Genomic DNA, 14367 nt, shown 5'->3' on the forward strand with positions numbered 1-14367 from the left:
AATATGTCGTACCCAAAACTAGTCATATAAATGTCATACACACATCAATTAACCTACCACTAGCGTTATAAGGGTCATTTCGTCAATTAGGGGTAAAACAGTAATTTTCACCTCTCAGGGGTATTTCGGTCATTTAATTGATTTTAGGGTCTCGGTACAGATAACGACCCTTCGGAAGGTCTACAGTCATTTCAAACGACTCAAATTTTCTATATGGCCAAAATAATGTAAATGGGCCCAAGGCCCATTACTCGACCCAAGCGGGCCCACATGCTTGTGTGGCCCATTTAACCCAAATTCAGCCACGGCTATGCGAACATCGTAGCCTAGTTCATTATTTTCCATTTACCATAAATTTTTTCCGTGTGGGGTCCACGAGTCCTTTGGGCCCGCGCGGCCCATCTCGGCCCGACAAGGCCCATAACGGCCCAAGCCCACGAGAGCACTCGTGATGGCCTCAATAGTCTATCGCCCATGATTCGTGGCTCGATTTACCACACGAGCATTCACACGCTCGTGGGACCTCAAATGTCAAAGTTTCGGCTTTTGCCGATTCACAGTTACGTAGTGGTGTGAATGTACGGTTACACACCTATTTACGAAACCGCCCAAGTTTCTTAGATATCCAACCTTGACCAAAAGATATACGACCTATATCACTTAGATCACTGGTTGAAAATGATCGAACAATTCCTGTCGATTTACTGCATTAATAGCATATCTTATTAGCAAATAAACATAAAATCCAAGGCTTGAATTGATACCCATAGTCCAAATAAGTCCCAAAAACTAACGTTAGAAAAGATTGATATTCGACCGCAACTGACAAAAACAAGTCTTCTTACCCCAGTGATTTGACCGAATGCTGAAGAAGGATTTGAACGCCTTTGAGTACTGAAGGATCCCTTTTCTCTTTGAGAGTTAGAATCCAGAGATCCCATACATACGAAAGAGATAGAGAATTAACAACCACAAACTGAACATTCAACTTGAGAAGAAAATAAAAGAGTAAGAAGCACAATAAAGAACACTTACCCCAAAATCAAATGGTAGGCAAGAAAAGATGCTGGAGCAACGGATGATCGTCAGAAACTAGGTGTAACACCCTCACCCGTATCCAACAGTGGGACAGGGTTCGAGGCATTACCAGACTTAAACATTCATAAACATAAAAATCTGGGTCACTAAATTTTGCCCAAAATTTAAAACTTTTAGAACATATGCTATCTGTAACACCCCTATCCCGTAACCGTCACTGGAATAGGAAAGGGGAGTCACCGGACAGACAGAGTATTTCAGGGTAACACAGATTCACAGATATCATATAATATCAATACATAAATATTCATCCACAATTCATCCATTAAGATGGTCTACGAGACCTAAAACGTACATTTAGGGAAGGTCAGAACTAAACCGAACCCATTCAGAAATTTCAAACTTAATCAATATTTTCAAAAATGACCAAGTCACACACCCATGTGACTAGGCCATGTGACTCACACGGGCACAAGATATGCCCATGTGGTCCAACAGTGCCAAAAAGAGGTACTATACTAACTTTTTAACACGGCCAACAGACACGGCCGTGTGCCATGACCGTGTAAAATTTAGCTAGCTACTAACTTTCTCACACGGTCACAAGGCACGCCCGTGTTCCGTGGCCGTGTGGCACAATGCAGGCTTGGTTTAAGCCAATTTGCCACCCCATATGGTTCCAATCCTACAAACATTAATATGCAACAAGTATACCAACATTTCCAACCAATTCATTGCTCAAATATGATGAAAACAAATTAGAACATAGCACATTAAAACATACACCAAAACAATACAAAAATATATCATTTGCTAGCCAATTCAAATGGCATAACTTGCACATACATATCAACTAATCCATTCTGGCTTATACATGCCATACATAATTATGTACATTTCTGAAAGTACCAAAAAGAGTTTGATGGTGTGATGACAATCCTCGACTATTCTCGAGCCTTCAGTAGCTACGATAACTGTAAAACTGACAGTAAGCACACAGAGTAAGCTAAGAAGAGCTTACATAAAGCATATATATGTAGTTCAAAACAACAATAAGAATTCATAGCCATTTCTCAAAGTTGTTCATAAACTTAACCATGCTTATTTACTTGTAAGCATATCATATTCATTTCCATGAATTTCGAACCTACTTTGCAGAAACAGATTCTTTCATATTTAGAAATTAAGTACGATATGAACGTACCTATAGGAATTATACATTTCATATCTCATACTTTATCATCGAACAATCCAGAAACGGAATAAATATTCACAGACAAGTACAATGCCAACGTCCCAGACGTGGTCTTACATGTAATTCAGTATCGATGCATCTGTCCCAGACAGGGTCTTATACAAAAACAGATACGATGCTGATGTCCTAGACATGGTCTTACACGTAAATTTCAAATCGATGCTAGTGTCCCACACACGGTCTTATACAATAATCTAGATCAATACCAACGTTCTTTTATCAGGCTCTCAAGGCCGTCCAATACAGATAACAGTTTATAAACACAGAATTTGATCAACTTAACACATAAGTGTAGTTTGACTTACATCGTACGGATTTCGGACCAAAATGAGTCGACTATTCGACTACCTTGGACTTCCCTCGATCTAAGTCCGATTTTCTTTGTTCTTGATCTAATATAATATAAATTCAACCATTTAATCATTCATTTCATTCAATTTAATCCATATACACATATTTAGGGCACTTTACATTTTAGCCCTTACAATTTCACACTTTGACAATTTAGTCCGTTTTTCACAAAATCACCAATATGTAAAATTTCTTTGCAACAAGGGCTAGTTGAATTTTCATGGCTTCTATATAAGCCCAATTAACACATTTAATTCACAATTTAGTCCTTCAAAACCTCATTTTCACAAATTAGGCCAAATAGCTCATTTCATCAAAATTCAAGAACAAAACATGATAATCTTACATATATATTTCATAATCCATATAAGAACACTACAAAGCTCATATAATCATCAATGTCAGATTTCATAATCTTCAACAAAAATAGAAATTTAGACATGGGTTTTGAAGAACATAAAGCAACGATCACAGAAACGCAGAAATTATCAAAAACCGAACAAAATAGACTAACCTATTTACTCATGTAAGGGCCGAAAGTTTTGAAGCTTCAATGGCTTCTTCTTTCTCAAAATTTCGGCTGAACAAGGTGAAAGTATAGCCACTTTCATGTTTTCATTTTATTATAATATACATTAATATGCATTTTCCAATTTTTCCCTTTAGTAATAAATCATTAAAACTTACCTAACATGTCCATAATTGTCCACCATTAACATAAATGATAAATTTGACATGCAAGGACCCATACTTTAAAAGCCAAGCCAAATAGGTGCTTTAACATCTAGCACTCAACTTTTATACTTTACGCAATTAAGTCCTTTTTCATAATTAAGCACAGAAACAGACAAATTAAATCATAGAAATTTCACGGATGCAAATTCTCATATCAGACACAGAAAATAATATTAAAATATTTTTTCAGACTTGGATTTGTAGTCCCTAAACCACTAGGGTCAAAACTGGACTGTTACACTATCGTCCCTTAAACAGGCCATCGAGGCCTATAACTTAGATTAAGGTGGTTTGGGACAAAACCAAAAACATTTGGTAAACTTTGGGCAACTTAATAAATTTCTAGCTTTGGAGTGCCACACACCTATGTAGGTGGGCTGTGTGGACTCACATGCCCGTGTGGCTTGGGGTACGCCTATGCCCTTAGCCCGTGGGCAACACTGACTTTTAAACACGGCCATGGCACATGCCCATGCTGCCTGTCCGTGTTCAATACTGACTTCGGGACACGGCTATGGGACACGCCTGTGTGACCCACCCGTGTCCTATACTAACTCAAAATTTTAAATGCAAGGAACACACGTCCATAGCACACACCCATGGGAGGGAACCGTATGTCACACACGGCCTAGACAAACGCCCGTATGTCCAACCATGTGGACCTTAATAGGCTATTTTCCAAGCCTTAAGACACCCTTTTTTACTCCTTAAACCATTATACTATGTTTACAAACTTATAAATTAAACATCCATGTTCAGGGTATTATCAACTTATTACCATATCACACATTTATTCCATAGCCACGACCACCTCAAATGGTCCTAAGGCATTCACCATATATATATGTTATATACTTCTTATACATAGTGAGCAAGCATAATCACATACCCAGATCACGAGACATTTACATATATCATGGATGAATAGGCTTACAAGCCAAAATCATTATAAGCCACATCTCATGGCTACATACAAAAAATCATTATAAGTCAATACATTTGGCTAATCACAACGACATCGATCATAGAAAAACTAAATGCCACACACTTGAACACGTTTAACATATACATGTCAATACTCCAAGGGTAAGGGCTTGATAGTGTGATCCTGCCTCCGACGATCTCCAACCCCGAGCTGGCCTATCAAAACTAAAAATATGGAAACGGGGAGTAAGCTTTACACTTAGTAAGTCCATATGAAAATAATAAGCATTATAATAGCATGTTTCCTTAGGTAAAACAACTATAATTATGCTTTTATTCATACTCTGGTCAAGCTGTCTACTCGAGTTATAGTCGATAAATTATTTATAACTTGAGCTAAAAAACTCCAAATTAATATCTGTTAATTTTCCCATAAACTAGACTCATTATCTTCTTATCATAAAATTTTCAGAATTTTTTGTCCAGCCAATAAGTACAGTTTATTATTCAAAGTCTCCTTTGTTTCTCTATTTGATAGCTTTGACCTTTCTTCACTAAAATTTATTTATATCCTAGTATGAGACTCGGATAATGTTCCTGTCTCTTTCACTTGAAAGTAGACTCATTAAGGATTTCAGTCATATGAATTTTAACTTATAATTATTTTTTAAAAATTTCTAGTTATTTTCCAAAGTTGAGACAGGGGAGTCTGGAATCACTCCGACTCTGTCTCTCAAGAATTCAAATATCTCATGATACAGAATTCTTTTGCTTATACTATTTCCTTTATGTGAAACTAGACTCGTTAGGATTTCATTCCATATTTCATTTAGTCTTTAATTAAATTTTCACAATTTTTAGTGGATTTTCAAAGTTGAACCAATGCTGATGTACCAAATCTGTCTTAGTGCAACAAGATAACAACCATCACAATTTGTCATAGAAATTATTCTCATAAATATCATTCATTCATTTGCACCATCGTCATAAGTCCATTTTATTTCACATGTCAAGCACGTGTTCATAGGTTTCGAGTACTTACCTGTACTATCATTTAGCACCGCACTCGTCCAAACATGACAATTCACATGCATCATAATATTATCAAATAACATACCTGATGTATCATGGAAATAACCTTTTATTTCATTTCTCATATTAATCTCGTTGAATTTTTCGGAATCTCGATGGATATCCCATTCACCGTCAATTCATACAAGTAATCATTTCATATGCACACTCCTGTGAACCTCATATCTTACGATGGGATTAACAGTCCAGGCTAAATCCCCCGTAATATAAACTCATGGAGTGATGTCGGGATTACCAGTCCAGGATAAATCCCTTGTAACGACAAGCACTCTCAATATGCTTGGATCTGAATTACCAGTCCAAGCTAAACTCAGACCCCAATCGGATTACCCGTCCGGGCTAAATCCTTAGCGTACACATATTCTTCAGGATGCTCAATCACTTAAGGAACACTTGTCCGGGCTAGATCCTTTTCATACTTGAGATCACAGATTACCCGTCCGGGCTAAATCCTTACTGCAACACATGCAGGATCTCAAATCATGTAAGCCAAGGTTTATCCATCGAATTTTACTTTTTATTCAGCCGAGATTTTTCTCTTTCATCAAGTATCTCATTATGCATAGCTGCTCAGGCCATGTACATCCAATTCAACACATTTCCATGTTTATTTAGACATTAGTCCATAAGATAAACATGGTATTACATATAATTATAATTTGGCATTTGTTACAATATATAATCTTCATATAAACTAAATAAATATCCATCACACAATTTTAACACATCAATTTAAGTTCAAGTATGAACAATAATATTATTGCATTATCATTGACATATGAACTTACCTCGGTTTCGAGTACAACTATTTATTACGAGTTTGTGCTTAACCTTGTTCGACCTCGTTCTAAGTCTAAATCTTGTTTTCCTTGATCTATAACATCACATTTAGCCTAATAATTAGTCACATTATTCATAGGGGTCCAAAAATCATATTTTTACAAATTTACATTTTGACCCCTAAACTTTTGCATATTTGCACTTTTGCTCCAATGCTCGAAAATTAAACTTCATCCTATTTTCTTATGTTTTATGACATGCTGATTATTTTTCATAACTATCACAGCCCCCAATTTCCACTAAATCACCCATTTATGACCAATTTTACAACTTTTACAAAACGGTCCTTACAGACGTTTTCATCGAAAATTTCTTAGTAAAAGTCGTTTATTAAACACCCAACACTCATTTTCTACCATTAGACATCAAAATGCATGCATATTACTCATGGGTAAATTTTTAAACACAAACCCTAGCTCAAAATAATGGTAGAAATAGCTAAAACATGTTACCAGGATTTAAAAAATGTAAAGAACTTTAAAAACGGGGCTCAGGAGCACTTACAAATGAGCTTGGAAGCTTGAACCAAACCCTAACCATGGCTTCCATGGGGGTTTCGGCTAGTACATGGAGAAGATGACCAAATTTTGGCTATTTTGGCCTTTTAATTCATTTAATTATTAGTTTACCAAAATGCCCCTAACTTAAAAATATTTTATTACACCCATTTCATGTCTATTTTTGTCCAACAATTAACTAATGGTATAATTACCAATTAAGGACCTCCCATTTAAAATTTCTTAAAAATTAGATACTCTAACATGTAGAACTCAACTTTTGCACTTTTTACAATTTAGTCCTTTTGACCAAATTGAGTGTCCAAACGTTGAAATTTTCAAACGAAATTTTCACGAAATCATTCCGTGAAATCGTAGACTATAAAAATATAATAAAAATAAATTTTATTATGTCAAATTTGTGGTCCCGAAACCACTGTCTGACTAGGCCCTAATTCGGGATGTTACACTAGGTGCTCAAAAGAACCGAAAATACGGAGACAAGAAGCACAATAATCGGCCTAGAAGGGGAAAAGCAAGAAGACAGAAAGAAGAAAACAACCAGGGAAGAGAGCAAGAGAGGTTCATCTAAGGAAAATCGAAAAGAGGGAATGGCGAGAAAAAGAAGATCAAAATGACAAAAGGTGAGAGAGAATGAGAAAAGAGTCGAGGGAAAGGAGAGAATTGGCCACCGCAGAAAAGCAAGAGAAGTCCTATTTTGTTGAAAGGAATAAGACCAAAAGAGAGAATACTTGTTTGACCAACACAAAAGATAACAACCAAAAGGAAAAAAACGAGCGAAAGCAACCTCGAAACAGTAGAGTACCGAAACTGGAATAGGAGAATTGGGCCACTTGCACACTACACAAAACGTCCCAACCTTTCCCAAACTGAAACCAATGGAACATTAGTGTTCCATTCGGCCACAACCTCCTACCATCACCACATCCCTTGGCTTTCTCCACAATTCTCTCCCCCAATTCCTCTACACACCATACCAACCTCCTATTCAAATTCAATCCAAATCCTCTTTTGACAAGTCTCCAACCACCTCTATAGAGTTTGAGTCAAACTCCACCTCTTGTGCCACCAAAACATAAAATAAAGTCCCCCTTGCGTTACCTAGGATTTGAACCCATGCCCACTCAAATGCTCCACACGCTACTTGCCACTAAGCCACAAGGTTTTTTTTTTGTGTTATCAATCAACCACAATTATTTATAAAGCCTAAGTGCCAGTGTTCAAGTTCTTTTAAGAGCAAAAACAAAAATGCTGCAAAAGCCAATGCTTGAGCCCAGGCCTTCCCAGACACCCTCAAACACGCCCAAATCATTTAGCCACCACACCAAACATGTGATTTGTGTCAAACCCAGCAAAATTACAAACCCTAAGTTTTTAGGGCGTTACAACTCTACCCCCTTAAAGAAATTTCGGCCTCGAAATTTACCTGGTCAAAATAGATGAGGGTATTGATATCATATCGTCTCTTCTAGTTCCCACGTGGCCTCCTCTACGCCGTGATAGTGCAAAAGCACTTTGACTAGTGGAACATACTTCTTTCTCAATACTTTAACATCACGCTCCAATATCTCAACTGGTTCTTCTTCAATGGTTAGATCAGGCCTAACTTCAATTTCCTCAATTGGCATGACGTGCGAGGGATCAGAACGGTACCGCCTAAGCATTGAAACATAAAACACGTCATGAATTCTATCCAGCTCTGGAGGCAATTCAAGTTGATACACAACTGATCCTACACGCTTAAGTATCCGGTAAGGCCCAATAAATCTAGGGCTCAGCTTGCTCTTTCGTCCAAAACTCAAAATTTTCTTCCATGATGGCACCTTCAGAAAAACATAATCCCCCACAGAGTACTCGATCTCTTTACGCTTTAAATCCGCATAGGACTTCTGCCTATCAAACTCTTCTTTCAACCGATCTCGAATCAGCTTTACCTTGTCTTCTGTATCAGCAAGTAGCTCCGGCCCTAGGATTCGCCGCTCACCCAGTTCAATCCAACAAGTAGGAGTACGACACCTACGACCATATAACGCTTCGTACGGTGCCATTCGAATACTAGACTGGTAGCTGTTGTTATACGCAAATTCTGCCAACGGCAAATAATCCTCCCAACTGCCCCTGAAATCCAATACACAACTTCTCAACATGTCTTCCAATATCTGAATTACTCTCTCAGACTATCTATCCGTCTAAGGATGAAACGTAGTACTGAAATCCAGTCGTGTTCCCAAAGCCTCGTGTAACTACTTCCAGAACTGAGATGTGAACCTAGGATCTCTGTTCGATATGATAAAAACTGATACCCCATGTAATCTTACAATCTCAGCTACATACAACTTGGCCAACTTTTGCAACGAATAATCAGTGCGGATCGGTATGAAATGGGCAGACTTAGTCAGTTGGTCTACAATCACTCAAACCGAATCCTTCTTAGAAGGCGTCAAAGGTAACCCACTTACAAAATCCATGGTTACCCTCTCCCACTTCCAAAGTGGGATCTTAACTTGCTGCAATAACCGAGAAGGTAATTGATGCTCAGCCTTAACCTGCTGGCATGTCAAGCATTTACTCACATAATCGATAACTTCAAGCTTTAACCCAGGCCACCAATACAACTCACGAAGATCTTGGTATAACTTGTTCCCACTAGGATGCATGGCATAAGGATTACCATGTGCCTCTCGCAGAATAGACTGCCTCAGATCAGAATCCTTCGGTATACACACTCTTTCATGGAAACATAACGTCCCTTCCCTATTCCGTCCAAAATCTGAAGCTCACCACTTTCCACTTGTTGGAAACGAGAAACCAGCGACTCATCCCTTAACTATTTCTCCTTAATTTGCTCAATACAAGTCAGTCTCACTTGTAGTTCTACTAACACGCTACCATCATCGTATAAGCTAAAACGAGCAAACATTGCTCTTAAATCAGAGACAATTCTACAGCTCAGTGCGTTAGCTACGACATTAGCTTTGCCTGGGTGGTACTCAATTGAACAATCAAAATCTTTAAGCAACTTAATCCACCTTCGTTGCCTAAGGTTTAAATCAGGGTGTTACAATTCACCCTTCCTAAAAAAATTTCGTCCCCGAAATTTCTAATTAACAGAGTAGTCGTCATCAACTATCCCACTATGCTACCACTGCGCACTCTGATTTTAATAATTTTAATACATATTCAAAACATCCTCCTATCGCAAACATTTTCAAATATACACAAAATAAGTATCAAATTCAGATTCAAATGTTTTAATACAATCTGATATCTAAGGAAATCTTACTAAATATAAACAATCAATATCTTAAAACATATTGTAGTATATCAGTTCAACATAATTCAGTAGTAAGAGAACTTACTTGGCTCGACGTCGGGACTCGGTGTGCCACACAATAGAATCTTTCAAAATAATTTTAAAAGCCCAAAAACAAAGCCTATTTCACAGCCCGAGTTTTGAAACTGGGCTTTGATACCACTAAATATAACACCCCAAATTCGGCCCAGACGTTATGGCCGAATCCGGTGCGTCACATTGAAGTGTTTTAGCGAAATCCTTGTTTTCATTGGAAACACTTCCTTAAAATGAAAAACCTTAATTACTTTGTAAAATATCTTTTCAGTTGCGGAAGCTTTATTTAGAACAAATGATTTTATGAAAACTCGTCATTTAAAAATTGAGTTGCGAAAACGTAGTATTTAAAAAACAGTTATGGTTTAGGAAACCATGTTCTACTTCTAATAAATATAAAGCATAAAAAAATGATAATAATCCTAATTTGAAATATTAGCCAGAAGAAAGACCTTGTTACAACCCAAATCATATAAAAATAATTTTAAGTCAATATATTAAAAATTACATAAAGACTAAGTCTAAACTTTTTATGCTAGATGGCCACCTCCAAGTCCCTCCATCTGTTGAACCGCCTACTGAGGATTACCTGAAAAGTTTAGAATGAGGGGGTGAGCTTCAAAAACTCAATATGTACAACCCTCAACGAGTATAAAGCAATCATTAGTTATTTTGGGCCAGAGCCCAATTCAATAATGGTGGTCTTTGGGCCATAGCCCAAATTAGCCTCGGGCTTGGGTTGAATCCCACATCGCAATAACATCACAACAATATCATACATGCAATGCAATGCAATGCAATCCCATCCCAATAATCCATCCGCTACACACCATCTCCATCCCCCGACACATCATGTGGGGATATAAATATCAACCCACCTAACTGATAAACATCTATGGTAGCCCAGTTGCGGAACTACCTTCATTGCAGCAAGCTGCCAATCACATATTGGCCTTAAAAGTCGTCGGTGGATCCACGATTGTCAGGCAACCATGCGATCCTCATATACTTCCTCTGTGCCATAATTCCCAACCCATATGCAACCTAAACAGAATATCATATGTATGTATGTGACATCCATAAAACTTACATTCAACACCTAGGGGTATTTCGGTCCTTTTTGCCCTTAGGGTCATTTCGATAATTTTTCCTTTTCTTACGGTTTTCACTTACCTTGGCCCGTTAACAAATCTCGTGAGCTAAGATGAATGAATACTATGCACCAGGTAGGATTCTAGAGAAGAATAGGTGAGTCATTAAGACCGCTTAAGTACCAAGCTCTCCCTAGATCCAATCCTAGGCATGTATATACCCGTTGCCACACCTTAACCCTATGACTTGTCCACGGTCGCAATATATTAATTAAATTTTATGTAGTTATCATATACTAAGCCCAAAACCCCTTACAAAGCCCAGTCAAGTGCACATACCTGTATATGGCCCACTACGCCTAATCACATTTATATGGCCCATTAGTCCCAAATCACATTTATATGGCCCATCAAGCCCAATTCACATTTATAGTCATGCTCACATATGATTTTTCATCACATAGCATCAATTATCAATTTTTTCCTATTATTGGCCCAACAGCCCATCAGGCCCATTAAGCCTATTCTGGCCCAGATGGCCAAATACAGGCCAAGCCCATGGAATCACTCATGGGACCTCAGAAAACCTATCAATTTCCATCTCACGAGTGACGCATATTCGCAAGACTGTCGTAGTCAAACTTTTGGCTTTTTGACATTTTGACTTTTGTCGATCTACTTGTGTGTGCAGTGTGTGTACACACCTTTAGCTTTATATCAAGTTATCATAGGGTAGAAGTACACACCTTATCACCTGGAGTACTAAGTATTCATAATCACCCGAACCCATATTCAACGTTATATTCCATTAGTCACATTCCATTAATTCAAAATACATCCACTACTTACCGGAGAACCACCTATACTTACCTTGACTAGATTGATCGACTGCGATCTGCCTACGTAACTAGAAATCTAACGTATTCCCCCTTTCAAATCCAGGTGGAAAGTGCCTAACGGCTGACACCTTACGTCGCTTAAACTTGGGAGCCTCTATCCCAACCTCTCGGCTAGAACCCCCTTTTTCCATCAGCGATCACACTTTTGAATGAAATGGAAAAAGAGAAATAAATGGAGAAACCGTAGGTTAACGAAAGTTTTTGAAAGAATAAAGAAGAATCGGCTTTTAAGAGTGTAGAAATGAAAGAACTTAGAAATATTTAACAAAAGCCGAAGAAGTTCTAATTCACTTACCGATTGCAAGATTGCTTGCCAATAAGAAATCAAACCCCCGATGTGTATGAATCGACTTTTAAATCAAAAAGAAATAGTCGGCTAAGTTAAAGAGGGAAGAGATTGATTCGATTAAGATAGGGAAAAAAAGATCAAGAATTTGGCTTAAAGAAAAGAAGAGGTGATATGCGACTGAAGCACACAAAAACAACAAATGCCCTTACTCGCCCATACGACACACATATTTTACTAAAAAATAATAAATAAAAAAATAAAATACACCTACACTCCTCAACCAACTTAAACTCGTCAAGATAATTTCCCTTCAAATTCTCCAATTTTATCACCATCATATCTACACTTAATCCTCATCCTAATCCCCTTTATTTTAGCCGAAAATTCCAATTTGAATTGCATTCAAATTGCTTGCACCATACAACACTTGAGTAGCAAAATTATATTCTCCCTTTGCGCGCACCTCCATTCAAACTCTAGACCTCAAGGTTACTCTACCTCTCCACACGCTGCTGGCTAGTGCACCACATCTTTCTTATGCTACCATTCGGTGACAATTAATTATAAGGCTTATATGCTTAAGCCTCAGTTTTCTTAAAGAATAAAAATTTAAACTTTACTAGGCCTGGGATTCTAACCTGCTCCCTCTCATAACAATAACATGCTTCACGCCACCACGCCGTAGACGCTCTTGTGCCATATTTCATCCCTAACTATTTTTAAGGACTATTAACCCGTAACCTAGTTATCTTAAAAATATTTACTACAATTTAGATTTGAACCCCTGATCTCTTGGCTGTGCTATTCGTCCCTTGCCACCAAGCCACAAGCTCATTTGTGTCGTTTCTCCTTCCCCAATTAATTGTAAACTCTTTCTGCCGACCTCTACGTTGTCCGAAAAAAACCCACAACTTCTGTTCATGCTGCAACTTGAACCCAGCACCTCTCCTTACTCCTAACGCCAACATGCCACTGGTCCAAACGCATCCTTGTGTCAAATTCCCACCTAACATATTTATAAAGCCTGAATGCTAGCTTCCTTACTAATCTTATGCGCAATAAAAATTTTTGCCAAGGCCAGGACTTGAACCCTAGACCTCCTACTTACTACCCATGCCTTTTACCACTAGGCCACATGCTTCCATGAGTCAGATTTTACCATGCCTTATTAATAAGCCTTCCACCTAAAGCTCAGGGTTCTTTAGAAAAAAAATGTAAAATTTTGCTAAAGCCCTGGATCAAACCCAGGACTTTTTCCATGCTACCAACCCTTCCAAAATAATTTAACAATTAAACTAAACACACAATTATAAAATATTTAAACACCTTTCTTTTATTCAAGCGACCTTCTAACCGATCCCAAACTCAAGGCACATTACTTCTAGGCCCAAAATCAGGGTGCTACAATTGTTTTAGTATATACAGAGTTCCTATTTGATAGATCAAGATCAATTGAGCTATGTGTTCTGAGTGAGTAATTCAAAATTTTGACAATATGATTCGGCACTATGTGTTAAAATTCAAAGGCTATGGGAAAAAGATATTCGAGGCTGAAATCGATTTGTGACCTTGAGAAAATAGTGAAAGTGATTCATAAGATTTGGAAGCAACTTCTTCTGGTAAGATTTTCGGGGACGAAAATCCCTAAAAGGGGGAGAGTTGTAACAGCCCATTTTTAGGGTTAATTAGAATAATGGTTTTGGGGCCACCAAATCCGACGAGTAGGTTTGTAAATATTATATTTAATATTTATGAGTTAATTGTGAGTTTAAAAAAATGTTTTTGATATTGTGATTTTTGTTTTATAAGCGATTTATTAAGTTCAAGTGGTATGACTCTAAGGTCAAGTGGGTTTAAAAAATGAGGTATCGAGACCTCGTTTCTATAAAATGAGTCGTAAATATTTTTATAAATATTTATGGAGTGGCAATAAGATGGTATTAAAGTTTTGTTAAAAATTTTATCATTTTGATAGTTAATTAAGCA

The sequence above is a fragment of the Gossypium hirsutum genome, chromosome A05, assembly GCF_007990345.1.
Source record: "Gossypium hirsutum isolate 1008001.06 chromosome A05, Gossypium_hirsutum_v2.1, whole genome shotgun sequence".
Taxonomy (NCBI): domain Eukaryota; kingdom Viridiplantae; phylum Streptophyta; class Magnoliopsida; order Malvales; family Malvaceae; genus Gossypium; species Gossypium hirsutum.